At 43.9% G+C, this 15018-nt stretch overlaps 1 long non-coding RNA gene across 1 annotated transcript in view; it reads right to left on the reverse strand.

The window, feature by feature from the left end:
• LOC135411174 (uncharacterized) overlaps positions 1 to 15018 on the reverse strand; it is a 53482-nt gene that overhangs the window by 34871 nt on the left and 3593 nt on the right. The window lies entirely within an intron of this gene.

Below are 15018 nucleotides of genomic sequence, written 5' to 3' on the forward strand. Positions count from 1 at the left end.
GACCTTTGTCGCAGACGAAGAGAGCTCATCCTGTCCTAGCCACAGACCGGGCACCCCTAAATGCTAATTGTCACCGGCAAACAGAAAAGACAAAACAAAGAAACTCCTGACGTTTCCAGTCCTGACGTTTCCAGTGTTTTCTACCCACAAAGCTGAAATGCTCCCCTGTGTGTATTTTCAATTTAACTAAAATAGATCGCTGTGTGTTAACAGCCACTCTATCTGCATCATTCATATTTGATGGACTAGTCAGTACAACAGATACTTTTATCCGTCCCGTAAAGTGATGAGAAACTAGATACTTCAGTGTCTTATGCTCCTCTCAGTTAACATGAGTGGCAGCAGCTGTTATTCGAGGCTCCTTAACATGTAACGTTTGATGTAGAGACAGGAAAATTGGAGATATATTTAGTGGAATTGGATATAACGAAAGTAACTTCCATGATCAAACCGTTCCAGGAGAATACGCTCCACCATATTTGTTAACAGCAGCCCAGGCATTTGTGTTGTTGGGCTTTAGAGGCTGTATGACAATAGTATTCTTATCAGGTTAAAAAGTTACTTGCAGGAAAGGTAGGGCATGATCTCAAGATGCCTTTGTTCACAGTGGCATTAAAGCGTGAAGGTGATCCAGAACACCATCACCAGAGACTGCAAAGGACATCCTAAGTAGACGAACTTGAGTTTTAATTTAGGCTCTGCACATCCAACTTCACATGCCTGTAAGAAACATGTAAGCAGACTTTAAATCTATTGGAAGCCAAGAGAAGATATTGCCATTTCTTTCTGCTTGAGAGAGATGAAGGTAGATGGTTGACATGGGAACAAATGTAGCATCCCAGAAACGGCACACAGAGAAAGGCGATCCTTCCTTCTTTGAGCAGATACACGGAGGCAGGAACTCCTGGCCCAGCTCACACAAGGGGGTGTTGTTGGTGATAGAGAAATGCCAGAAATTCCATTTAAACATGAAACCAAACTTCTTTCAGTGAGGGTGATCAAGCTGCCCAGGAATGAGTTCCCCAGAGAGGCTGTGGGGCATACACCCTTGGACACAGATAAAACCCCAACCTGCTCTGGTTAGAGAAGGGGGTGAGACTTGATGGTTTTCAGACATGCCTTCAAACCTCAACCATGCTGTGATTCTGCGAAAGGGAAGCTCACCAAGCAAGACCACGGGCAGAAAATGATTTTCTGATGGTTGGCTGCAGGTTTTGGAGGAACTATGCATATACCAAAGAAAAGACCTTATTTTCCTTCTTTCCAGCCATCACACCCACCCCCCACAACACACACCTTCTGTGCTAGCACAGAGGGAGGGAGAAGATGAAAAGCCAATCTCGTGGCCAGAGCTTTGGAGGTGTCACACCTGGAAAGAGCAGGTGAGAGGAAGACCTTTTGCCTGCTTTAGAACATAACCCAGGGAAGCTCACTGACCTCTTGCCAGCTGGCGTTTTAGTGACCACCCTGCAGACTGAGGGGCTAACATCTCCTGAGCTAAATTGCAGTTGCTTCATTTGTTGCCTCACTGGAGAGGGCAGCTGCAGCCCAGTTTTTAAACCTCTGCTCTGAAGCAAGAGCCAATGGAAAGAAAATGGTAACTTCTCTCCTCCTCTGGGAAGGAGCTGGAGAAGGTTTGTGCGAAGGTCATTTTAATGTTAAGCCAAAGGTCCAAGAAGCACCAGACAAACAGCTCTGTTTTTCCAAATAAAGAGTTAGTAACTACATGGATATAAAATTTTCTCCTCTCATTTTAGCCAGGCTGGTCCCTCCTTATTCCTGAGGGAACACAATCATTTCTTGGGCGTGTTGTTATATGTGCCACTGAGAGGCAGGAACAGGAGATGGCATGTGCTCACTCATGGGCTTATGGCATGGGGCCTCTGCACAGAGCAAAGCTGCAGGACACAGTCTGGCCATGCGGAATGGGGGCCTTGCAAACCCAGGCTTTGAAGACTTCTGGAGCCAGCACTACCTCCAGCTCCTGAGAGCCTCTTTGCTGGGGCTGTAACGTGCCTATAGCGAAGGTGGGAAGGTGGGAAGATTGCTTCTCTCTGTTACTAAGAATATAGTCAGGGAAACACTACCCTGCAAATTGCTTTAATATGCATCACACTGCCACATATACTTTATGACTCTATTTGCACCCTGTGTGTCAGCTCAGCTCTGTCCACTGCTACTGCCAAGCTCCTGCAGCTACTCACTATTCCCTCACACACATTGGAGAAACGGGGAGAGCAGAAGACAAGTCTTTCCATGAGGCTTCTGCTGAAATGCAGGGATGGGGCTTGCCTCCTGCCCTACAGCATTGATTGGATCCACCCATGGCAGGCCATAAAGCAGAGAAAACTGTTTGGGGGGCATGAGGTGAAACTGGGTGACTTAGAGCTATGGGGCAGGTGAAGAATGCAGAAGCAGGCTCAGTTTCAGATGCAAACAGCCCAAGTCTGTGACACGATCCATGAGATGCAAGCAGCAGAGAACCACCACGGGAGAGTTCCCCTTTGCTTATGAAGTGACTCACTGGCTGATGGGCACAAGGCAACATGGGTGGCAGACATGCTACTGAGGTGACCTCCAGCTACAAGGGCCACATGGATGGCATGCACAGAAGCAGAGAGAGAGAGATAAGAAGTGAAAGGCTCTGGCTCCCTCCCATCATCTGGTGGATGAAAGGTTGGATATGACCCAGCAATGTGAGCTGACAGCCCAGAAAGCCAATTGTATTTTGGGCTGCATCAAAAGCAGCTCGGCCAGTAGGTTGAGGGAGGTGATTCTGCTCCTCAACTCTGCTCTCATGAGACTCCACCTGGAGTGCCTGGAACCCCCAACACAAGAAAGACCCTGGCCTGTTGGAGGGAATCCAGAGAAGGGCCACAAAGATGCTCAGAGGGTTGGAACACTTCTCCTATGAAGACAGGTTGAGAGAGTTGGGGTTCAGATTGGAGAAGAGAAGACCCCAGGGAGACCTTACAGCACCTTCCAGAGAGCTGGAGAGGGACTTTTGACAAGGGCATGGAGCGATAGGACAAAGGGAATGGCTTTAAACTGAACGAGGAGTAGGTTTAGATTAGATATAAGGAAGAAGTTTTTTCACAATGAGGGTGGTGAAACACTGGAACAGGTTGCCCAGAGAGGTGGTGGATGCCCCGTCCCTGCAAACCTTCAAGGTCAGGAACAGGGGCTTTGAGAAACCTGATCTGGTTGAAGATGTCCCTGCTCACTGCAGGGAGGGTCGGGCTAGAAGACTCTTAAAACTCCCTTCCAACCAAACTAACCTGTGATTCTACCACCTCCATGTGCAAAAGTCTGCTATAAATAAAGGCTCAAGGAGAAGGAGTTGCCCATTCTCTGTACCTTGTCACCTCAGATGAGGAGTAGAGCTGGTTACTCATCTGACCTGTTTATTCTGCTGTGCACTGCAGCTGGCTGCAGGAGGTGGAACACACAGCAAATCCTTACATTTTAATGCTGTTCCCAGGCTAATGAAGATTAACATTCCTTTTCAGGCTCTGGACAAAGGTAGGATGTTGCTATACCTCTCTCATATGAGTACCTGAAGTCCTAAAAACTGAACATTTGGGGATTTGTATATATTCATTATCTTAAGCTATTGCTTAGCAACAGACTTTAGCCAAGGGCATGTTTGTGAAACTGCCAGGTATATCCCTATCTGCTAAGTGCAAAGCAATAAACACACCTTTCCAAATTATCTCTGCTAGTATCACATATGTAGCAGATGATCTAACAAAGCAGAAGGGTTTGTTGTTTGAAGAGCTGTATAGGCTCTTAGCATTTTTGCAATGCTAATAGAGTGATCTGGACCTGGGCAAATCAAAGCCTTTTCACTGCAGAAAAGGTATCTTTGCATACTAAGTAGGTTGCAGACGGAGGAGCACCCAGCAGGGCTCGGCATGATGCAGCTCTGTGGCTGCTCCTCCCACGTGGAGAGGAGCGATGTGTTTATCTAGCAAGTGTTAGGTGTTCCCCTGACACACTGCTACGTGTGCGCATACTGATGAAGAGCCCTGTTTTGGAAAAAACCACATACACAATCTTAAATATGATTTTTAGATACCATCTTGGTATCTATCAACCCACTATTCTATCAAGCAGTTAATAGAGCAAAGTTTAATATACCTTGAACTGTGTTGCATCTGAGAGTCCAAGGTTTTACTTCTCAGTTACCTCACAGATAAATTTTTTCCCTTGCTATCACCAGGTTGTACTTTACCACTGTGAGCCATAACGTAAGCATAACACATAACTACACAGTAATTGGGCCTGGAAATACGTGTGAGCACGTGGGCCCTTCTCACCTCCTTGCAGCCTTGAGCCCCAGCGGCTGGTGACTGTGCTTTGCAAGGAGGCTTCCATGGAGAGCTCACAGCAGCTTTCTGCAGCTAAACGAGCCTTTCCTTGGCCGCTTCTCTTAGGAAATAGGAAGGAGAGATGAATTTTACTTCATGTCTGGACTCAGGGGAGATGAACCACTTTCCTGCCTAGTGCAGGGGTGAGATGCATTGAATAAAGGGGGGGTAGTAGCTGTGAAAAACCCAGTACTGTTGGACAGATACTGCAGCCCCTCCTGTCACAGGCTCTATTAAAACACAGAGCATGTGTGGCATATCACAACGCAGCAATGCACACATGGCTCTGTTTCTTGCCTCTGTGCATGCCCTGTTCCCTGTGTACCCTGTGTACCAGCACCACAGGGAACTGGTGCGTGTGCCTCACAAACGGGGCAGCCTGAGAAGCAGAGACAGGCTGTTCATAGGTTCTCCCCCTAGTTTCACAGTAATTGCTGAATATGACGTTACAGGAGCTCACACTGTCACTCTGAGGGCTTGGGGAGGCAGAAGGGAGCCCCACACGAACCTTATCTCTGTTCACATAGCCTGTAACACAACCATTAACGCAAAGGCCAGGCACACTGATGCTCTCTGCCTTACTGCAGTGCTGGGTATTTCCAAAGCCACAATAAAATTCTTAATGCCCACCTGAAGTTACAGCAAAGGAAGAGGAGACCTTCAGACTGGAGGAAAAATGAGACACTAATCAGCAGAGAGAAAGTTAAGGCAGTCCCTGTGGAAAGACCCATTGTAAACAGTATCGAACAGTGTCATCTCAGTGCTGACTTGAAACTGAGCAGTATACCAGACTCGCAGCAGCTTTTGAGGTTTTAATCCAGGTTTTAAACTATTCATTTGAGACCCTTCATAAGTCATAAGCACTTGGAACAGAATATGCAGTCGAGTCTATGTCATGTTAATACACGCTCATGGTTAATGGCCATGCTGGCAAGAGGGAAATCAGTGCTCAGTCCTGGGATGTGCTGGACACCTACATCTTGCACTGGAGTCGAAACTTGTACATCTCCAGCTTCACTCATTTACTCACCAGTTAAAAGGGGAAGTGTAGGAACACAGAAAAGAAAAAGAAGAGAAAGACCAGGAGTCCCTGTTAGATCTCAGTGATTGTACCTCATAGCCCAGAAAAACATTATCAGTCAAGTTTCCAAAATATCGATATTTTCACAGTATGCTGCTCAGTCTGGCAAGTCCAAGTACATCCCTGCTGGGGGCAGCAGGGAAGAAGGAGAAGTGGTCCTGTGCCAGCAGGATCAAGCCACTTTTGTCAGGGCCGTGCAAGCAGCAGGAGCGCAGGGGATTAAAATCCTTTTTGAAATTCTGACGACAAGGGGAAACACAGCTCTCCCATTATCCTCCTGCAGATAAATATTTGAAAGCAACTATAAAGAAAACTCAGCCATGCGTTCCCTGCTACCTACCCGACAGCCACGTCAGTACAATGGGAGCCACATTCAGACAAACAGCAACACAAGGAGGTTTATTGTACCAAGTTCACAGGCATTGATCTCTATCAATTTCTGCTCAGCACTACCATTTTAGAGAGATATCTGTTTATTCTGAACTCATCAGAGGATGTATTTTCAGTACACAGTACGAATATCAGTGTCACAGACCATGAGGTTTGTTTTTAAAAGGGAGATGAGGGAACAGCAGAACCACCTCACACACTCAAAGGGGAACCACAGGGTTACACCAGCAGAAACATAGTTGATGGCTAAAATACTACAGATCAGGTTGCAGGTTTGAGTTATTCATTGGCCTTTTCCTTCCATTCAAGGAAGGAGAGGGCAGTGTAACCGCTTCTCACAGACACTCATTAAATCAGGCATGGCAGATCTGTTCACAGTGAAGGTAACCCGAGAGCAAAGGCCAGCCCTTAACCTGGCACAAGTCAAGAGCTGTCTTCAGCTGACAATAGCTGAAGTGTTGGTGGCAAGGCACAAGCACGTAAGCTACTGACTTCTCCACAGTGAGGCAAGCAGGGTGGTGGGAGGGCTTCAGAACTGGGATCTTAGGATCTTTCCTAGAAAACTAAGTCAAGCCCAAGGACAGTAAGCAGGAAGGACAGCAGCTCCCCGGGCCATTGGATGTCCCACCAAGCAGAAGCAGGGCTCTTGCTGGTGCTATAGTGGTAACACTCTGCTGACCACAGTAAAGCCACACCTAATTAACACTGCTGCAAACAGGGAAAGGATCAGGTTGGTTACAGCATCCTGACTTAATTTCTTTCCTGGACTAGCAATTCTAAATGATTCTTGAAAGCTCTTTCAGGTCCTTCATGTACAAGAAGAGCAAGAGATCCCCTGGGCAGATGTGTCCTAACAGCAGCTCGGTTGGCAGGTCTGGCATTGTGCAATAAAGCAAGTCAAGAAACCTTTGACTTCCTGACAATAAGGAGTGGCATACAGTTTGTCTGCCCAGAAAGCCATGTAGGCATAATCAGACTCTTCAACATACACTTTGGCCCAGTCATTTACATGGAGCAAAAAGTAATCTATTACTTACAAGGACTGACAAAAAGTGTGGTCGTGGGCAAACCTCCCTGTTAGGAGTGCTCACAACAGAGGAGATGGCTGCCTAAGCTCTCCCTTTCCTCTGAGAGCAAGTTTCTCCCAACCTCCACAGGAGTAGTGACCTTTAGAATTATTCAAATTTAAAGAAAGTCCAAAGTCTGATTAAGGATTGGATTCACCCTTAGCTAGGTGCTATAAAGCCGCAGGGGCCTCTCTCTCAGTGTATACAGCCTAAGCAAATAATGCCTGGGCTTGCTAAAAGGGAATGGGAATGCAATTTGTTCGTAAGATAAACACCAGGGCATGGAGGGCAGGCTGAAATACAAGTTCTGTTTAGTTAATACCAACACGGAACTGCAGGCAAGCTGGGAAGCAGCTTGCAGCAAGCAACAAGTCCCTTCCCTTGCCCCTTTAGGAACACCATGCTGCAGAAATGGCAGACAGGGCACAGACAAAAATGGTTGATAAGTGCTAGACCACGCTATTGCCAGTATCTAAAATGTCTCCCGTGTCCTTAAGTGCGGTAAGCCACTCTATTCTATCACAAGGCTTTAGCTAGTTACTGATTACCAGAGCCAATAACACCACTACAGATACTTCACAGACTGCGAAGGCATCCTTCATCCCAGGGACAAGAACATTTACCAGGCCCATCTGATGCTGGGAGCAAGTCTGCTTAGGGTTGCTCCACTCTTCTGAAGGCTTCCTGTAGCAAGAAATACCAGAAGATATTAAAGCTTTCTACTTTGATGTGTCACAATGAAAGCGATTTATGATGCTTGATGAGGGTGGCTTTCCCACTCTCATGTTTCTCCATTTGTCCTTGCTCTCTTTCGAGGCAGTTACACCCATCTGCCCCACCCTCTTTCTGCCCTGTCTTTCCATATGGAAAAGAAATGACACACAACAGTATGTGTTTTCCCTCGGGTGTATCAGGCGAACCCACCTCCACTCCTGGCTAGGTGGAAAGCATCACACCAGCCAAGAGAAACTTCACAGGGAGGAAGATTTAGGAAAACTGTGAGAGACAAATGAAATGGGGAAAAGGCATTTCTGTGATGCTGTGGCTTGTTCACAGAGCTTCCCTGGACAGGGTGGCAACCCCTGGCCATGCTCACCTTTCTGCTCCTGAGGAAGCATGGTGGCCTGAGGACACCACAGCATCCAAATTTCTTTTCTTTCCATTTCACACAGAGTACCAGGGTGATACAGGCTGTTCTCACCACTGCAAAGGAAACTGTGCCACCAGAGAAGGATGTAAAGGATCAGCTGAGAGAAGAAGGAATTTTCCCTCTCTCAGCAGCCAGGCACCTTCCTGGCATAGTACATCAGGACGGCACAGGCGCTGCTAACGCCAGTCAGCAGATGAGGCAGTCACACACAGGACAGCAAAGCTACCTTACAGATTCTACCATGAAATTAAGAGCAGAATATTTTACTGTCTTTTAAAAGCAATTCAGTGTTTTCTGAGTGAGCCTCAGCCACAGCACTGTATGGAAAGCTTTTCCTGCCTAAGGATCACCAGTAACCACATAAATAAAACACCTTCATGAAGGTTCTTGCTTGCTTTTGCCTTTCATTGGCAAAGACATACCCTGTCTCACCAATCCCTCTCTGTTAATACAAAGTTTTCCAAGACTTTGCTCAGGTTCCCATAGAGAAGAATTACACTGATGTAACATTTTTTAATTTCAGCAAGAGCAATGGTGATGAATTTAATCCACTATGAGTTTATATATTCCACTTCAAGAAGGTTATTCTACAGTTTCCCTTGGCCGTGTCCCACTTGGCTTGTAGTATTAAGGCCCAGTTGGTTATTTCACTCACCTAAGCAGAAATCTAAAACCCCACCCACACTGGGAACATGGCACACTGTATCATCTTATGAACAATGCATGATGAATTTTTAGGACTACTTCAAGAAAATTATTAAAAAAAAAAAGGTAAATCAAAAAAGGTATACTTTACATCCCCATGAAATGCTCAGTTTTATAAGTCTTAGGAGAGAGGGTCCTTACACCTTGCAAGGGTAACCTCTAATTGGAAACTGTATGGATTGGAAAGCATTTCTGAAATATTTAAAGCCAGTGCATGGAAATAAAGGTCATTCCTGCTTTTAAATGGCTGAACTGGTTTTCCTCTTGCCCACATGCATGAAACCAGTTTCAAAAGGAAACCATCTGGCAGAGTTCAGCTCAGTACATAAAGTTTCAGAAAATTATAAGCAATTGTAAGAACTGGAGAAGAAGTAAAAATAGAATTAAAAACATTTTAGCAGCCTTAACCAGCACAGAGAGCACCACTCCCGCCAGAGCCCCTGGCTCCAACAGACACAGAAAACACACACAAGGCTCTCAGAACACAAGTATTCCCACTAAAGTCAATACTTTAAATTATACATAGACCTAAGTACATCAGGCCAGAAAACAAAACTTGCAGTGTTTGCACCTTCTTCTATTACCATCAATAACAATATTCCCTTAAGTTTAGAGCCTTCTTTTCCTATTAACATTTACCTAATTGCAGTTTCTTGTCATTTCCTGTCAGGCTTATTTCTACTTGTCCTGCCAGAGGGCTGTTCAAGTTTTTTAGAAAATTTTTTCGATTGCCTTTCCTCCCACACCCCCGAATATTTTTCCTTCCCCTGAGCCTCATGGCCTACTGTTCCCTCTTGATTTACAGTTCCTCTGAACCACCTCCTAGGTTCTCCCAGGTGAGAAATTCTGTTTGCCGAGAGGCAGCATTGCCTTCCCCCTTGTATTCCTGATGCTGTTTTGCACGCTGATGAAGATGATATGCTCCTGACCCAAGCCTGCAATAGTTCATGGCTGCCTGGGAAACCACCCTGTGGGTGTATAGCTTCCAGGCCCTAGTGTTGCCCACACAAATGGCAAACAAATATCAGATTAAGGAAGGAAGAGCGAGCCATGAACTCCCAGGGCTGTTAGAAAAGGACTTCCTTTAGGAATGTTGCAAAAGGGTCTGAAAGATTGAAATAACAGCCTAGCCTCTCTTGTGCCATGTCTTGCTCCACAACATCTAATGCCTTGGAATAGCCATTTTCACATGGAGAGCTCCAAAGTAAAGGTGCCATTATCTCCACAGATGGGTAGGGAGGCCAAAATACCAAAGATGAAATGACTTGTCCATGGTCTTCACAGACCTTCAGTCTCTGCTGCGTGCACACTGAGCCACGCTGCCTCCAGCAAACAGAAAGCCCAGAAAACATGTCCAGGAAGTACAACCAAATTCTTATTTAATGTACTTATACTTTTAAACTTATTTTCTTTTACTCATTCCTCACTCCTGGCACTCAGTGGGTCTGGGATTTAATTCTTTGGCATCGCAGGGATTTCCAAACCAGATCTAGCATTTGCCAAGGCATCCATCACAGCACCAGGGCCGACATGTTAATGAGTCTGTGATAAAGACCAGGATTGATCAGCAGGCAGCAGCAATTTAAACAAATTCCAAAAGAAATTCTATCTTCCAACAAAGAAATAAATTTTCTCCCCACAGGATTTGCAACCAGTGAACCACTGAAGAGCTGTGCTGGTGCAGAGGGAGCCTGCAGTGAAATTCAACGTGAAATAATCATAAACCATCTAATTGGTATTACCCAAGCTGAAAAGTAATGCAAGTAAGCAAGCACAAATAAATGACAATGGATTTCTTTTTAAACTGTTTGGCTTTAAATGTACAAAGTCTTACATATAACACTTCTATATCCATATGGGTATAGAAGCATTTTTTATGTTATTTTGAATTTTACAGGATTGTAAAATGAATGTAATTGGAATAGGACACTGAAATAAGATAATGATCTCCTGCAGCTTCAGAAATTAAGAAGAAAACAGAGCTGTGTATATATTTCCTTCTCCGAGGAAGAAATAAATGTACTGTGATGACTTTTGTCTCCAGAGAAAGAATCATTGTGTTGAGTTTTGCAGTTTTCTAAGTAACGTTCATCAGAGGAAGGGCTATTCAGGAGTGCAGAGTACAGCACATGCTAATTGGTCCCAAGGCTACCTCAAGTATCCAGACACTGGTGAGAATTCAAGTCACAGCTGATAAGGAAGTCTTGGTTATGCTTATCCTTGGCTAAACTGAAAACAGTCTTGTCCTTCTTCATATTTCCTTCTCACGGTTGGCTAAGTAGACCTAAGCCCGTTGTCATAGAGGTTTATAATCTCTGGATGTGTATTCTTATGGTTGTCACATTAATCAAGTTGCTTGTTCAGATACTTATCACAGAAGTTACATCAGACAAGTGATGAGGAGTAGAAAGTAGAGTAAATAGAGATCTTTTTTCTCCAAGTCTAGGCACATGGGAGTGACAGATTATAGGACTCACAAGTGCCAACCAGGTGACATACTACTCTGGAACTGAAATTCCACCATCCTACTGAAGGATTCTTCATCCACTAAACACACTAAATATTTTCCTAGCAGACAGAATTCTCAAGGTACCATGTCAAGACGTTGTGATATTTATAAACGTAAGTCAGTGAGGATCTGCATTCAAGGAACAGAGGTTGATGCCCTCTTGGACTTTCCAGCTTATGATGGGTGTCATTTGCCTTTTTGTCTCTCATATGTTTGAATTTTATCACTTCTCCAGCTCTCTAGTTGTGTGTCTTTCCCAATGTAGTGCTAGGCCTGAAAGATGAGTGATTGTTTCTTCTGACTAATATGGTATCAGAATAAAAGCAAACCAGTGTTTTCAGATACATTTTAGAGAGCAATTATCCCCATTTTGGAGGAGACAGAACTGAAGCATGTAGATGTTAAGTAATATGTTCACCTTTATGCATTTTGCCAGGAGGAAGAACACAGCCCATTACTCACACTGATGAGCATATTTCCTGCCTTCTGTATTCTGGTGTCAACTGACCTTGGCAATATGCAACAACATTTTCTCACATGTGATTTTGCTTTTTTTTTTTTTTTCCCTTTTTTTTTTTTTAATCTCTTACTACCATAATCATTTACTTGAAGTGTTAGGTCTTAATTACAGTAAATATTTCTCCATTTCTGTACAGATTGGAAATGCACTGGAATAGAACTGGATGGTTTAAGTTCATCATCTGTTCATCTCTTGATAGAGATCAATATAGATTAGAGGTAAGTCTCTTTATCCATATTCATTTTCAAAACGCAAAATGATATGCAACAGATTTATAATTAAGCAGAAGTGGTGATGTTTTTGTACAGCTTACTTAAATGGATTTGCCACGATGCATTAGAGTAGAAGCTATAAAACCAGACCAGATGTTATACTTCTCTCCCTGCTCTGTGCTACAATTTGCATGAGAGCCCTACAGCCTAAATAAAACTTGAGGTCAAACTTTTCTAACCTGGGGCTCTATTATTAGTCTTTAAAAACCATGCTGACTACCCAAGTAAGGTGACTTTATTTACAGAGGGGGTGAACAACCCCTGCTAGGAGTAAAATCTGAATTAAATTTACTCAGAAATTTATGTGCCCAAACACAGTGGCAGCTTTGGGTTTCTAAGCCTGCTGAATGCAAAGCTTCTCGTGTAGCTCTTGCCTTGCAGCCCAGACATTTACATTTCTGCCACAAATAAAACCAGCTGAGTCACAACACCGTGAGGCCTATCTTACAAGTGAGCTGCATCAGGGATCCTGCTCCAGGTGTTGCTCTGCCACATCAGTGTCAGCCCTCCCATGAGGAACACACAGCCCCTCTCACTGTACAGGGGACAGTTAGCCAGGCAAAATTTGGCACCACTTCTGCAAGTCTCAGTGCAGTGATTGCAAGATTTGCTTCCATAACCCCATCCTGACAGATTTGAAGCAGGGATTAGAGCTCGCAAGGACTTTGTGGAAATACTTGGCTGAAGGCAGGATTCAGCCTGAGGTACAAAAAAAGACAGATTGTGTAAGTCGATAGAAAGTACCTGAGACTCAAAGAGGTAAAGAAGTCTCTGAGGTTGAGACTGATACCAGCACAGCTGGCAAGCATTTCACCCTGTTCACTCAGTGAGGACATGAGAGGACACTGGCCTTGTGATTCTCATCTCAGTTGCCAGAGCTGGGCGGAGTGAGACCTTGCAGGTGAGATCTTGTCCTCACCGCAAGCAATGCAGGTTTTACCACTGTCTTTGGTGGAGTCAGGCTTTCGCAACGTTCTGTGTTTCATTTACAGTGAAGTCACCGGGGTTATTCATGAGGCAGAGACACCAGGAGATAGCCCTCACATCATAGAAAAGGGTAAGCTTGGGCAAGGGCCTATTAAAATCAACATTACACAGCAGCTTCCATGAGGAGTTCCTTTTCTCTAATTATTAGCTGCAGTGATTAAGTGCACTGGGTGACTCACAGACCTTACATTACCCATCAACAGCAAAAGACATTTGGAGTTAAATAAATGCCCTCCAAATGTATTCTTTAACATATGTAGCTCACAATATCTTGAGCACCAGTAGCTGTGATGTGAATCATCTCAATGCACTTAAAAGTTTGTTTGTTTAAAAAAATGAAGCAGCAACAAACAACATGCCTAATAGCTCTTGGAAACTACAAGATCACCCCAATCAAGCAATAAAGAATGAGCGCTGATGTTGATGAGGAACTTTTGCTTCCTAGCAGCCTGGCTTTACGCATCCTGCACGTCCTCAGTGCAGCTCAGAGAATGAGCATGTAACTGAGGAAAAACATCCTGCAGTGTATATGCTAAATTATCATGTCCAGGAGTAAAAGGAGATCGTTATTTCTCAGTTCAGGGGTCTCTCTAATTTCCAAATAGCTCTTTAAAAGACTGTCCTAATTTTTGAGTCTTCTATACTATTTATAGTAGTTTTATTTATGCAAGCACTTTCATGGAAACCAATGCATAAGGAAGAAACTTTTTATGAGTACTGGTTTCAGAATAAGTGGGTATTTTGAAGAAATGCCAGGATTTAAAAGAAATTACTAAGAACATCATTAGAATCTCTAGGCAGCTATTTTTTTTTTTTAAACCCTGTCCTTTAGTCTCTTGGATTGATTAATGGAACATTTCTTGTTGTGAATAACTCAATGCCATGGAACAGTATTCCAATCACAGTGGATTATAAATTAACACTCATTTTAACTGATGCAGATAATCACGCCAATGTCACAGCAAATACATTATCGAACATTACGTATGGATGGTGCAATGTAAACAAGAAGCTGAGAAGTCCATCATCTGCCAATGCGTCACTACCAACTAATTTCTAAATACTTCATCATTGTTCAGACTGCATGCAGGTTGCACAGAATACCTTGCTACTTATAAACAGTAGATGCAACTGTTTTCTTAGGTATAGCAATAAAAAGGAGGAAGATTTCCTTTGTTACGAAACGCTTGCTCAGGGTATTGGAAAAGAAAATATCTTACCCGGACTCCCCAAGGTAGGCCATACTTCCCTCCTAACAAGTAAAGAAGGGAGGGGAAAGGAGTAACAAAAGAGTGATAAATAAGCTCCTGGTTTTATACAGAATGAAAGGAAAATGTGGCTGCTCACAGCACCGCAGGCAATAGCCCTTTGCCTCAGTTTCCCCTCCTTGGTGTTGTGAATGCCTGGTAAGGATATAAACACTTTTCATATTACTTCCTTGCTTCTCTCTCCCCAAGGAGTCCTACTCACATTTTGTGAGTTAACACAGTCTCAGAGTAAGGCAGCGCATGCTGGTACATTCTTTTCCAGTCCTCAGAGCAAAACACTACCTGTCATCTTTTTTTACCATAGTCCTCTTGCCTTTGTTTGCTGGACAGCCAGAGCTGCTGCTGCGGGGAACCATGAGGCTCTGCTTGTTTCACTAGAGCTTTTTCACCGGTGGGCTTTAGATGTGCAAATGAGAGCTACACTTTGCAGGGCAGAGCTACAAACAGATATTTCATTCTTGAGATACTCTGATCCCTGCTTTTCATTCACAGAATAAATACAAGGTTTAAAATAAATGTAGACTCATCCTATTAAGCTGCAGTTCTTTTGAATATATAACAGATTCTGGCCTCACTTTTTTATTGCCAGTGACACATTAAAGGCTTATTTCTTATTAGACTTCATAGACACTGGAATAAAACATTATTTCAGCATCTCCTGTTATTTTGGGGTTAGAGGAGAACTAACAGGGAACAGTA

The sequence above is a fragment of the Pseudopipra pipra genome, chromosome 3 (assembly GCF_036250125.1).
Source record: "Pseudopipra pipra isolate bDixPip1 chromosome 3, bDixPip1.hap1, whole genome shotgun sequence".
NCBI lineage: Eukaryota > Metazoa > Chordata > Aves > Passeriformes > Pipridae > Pseudopipra > Pseudopipra pipra.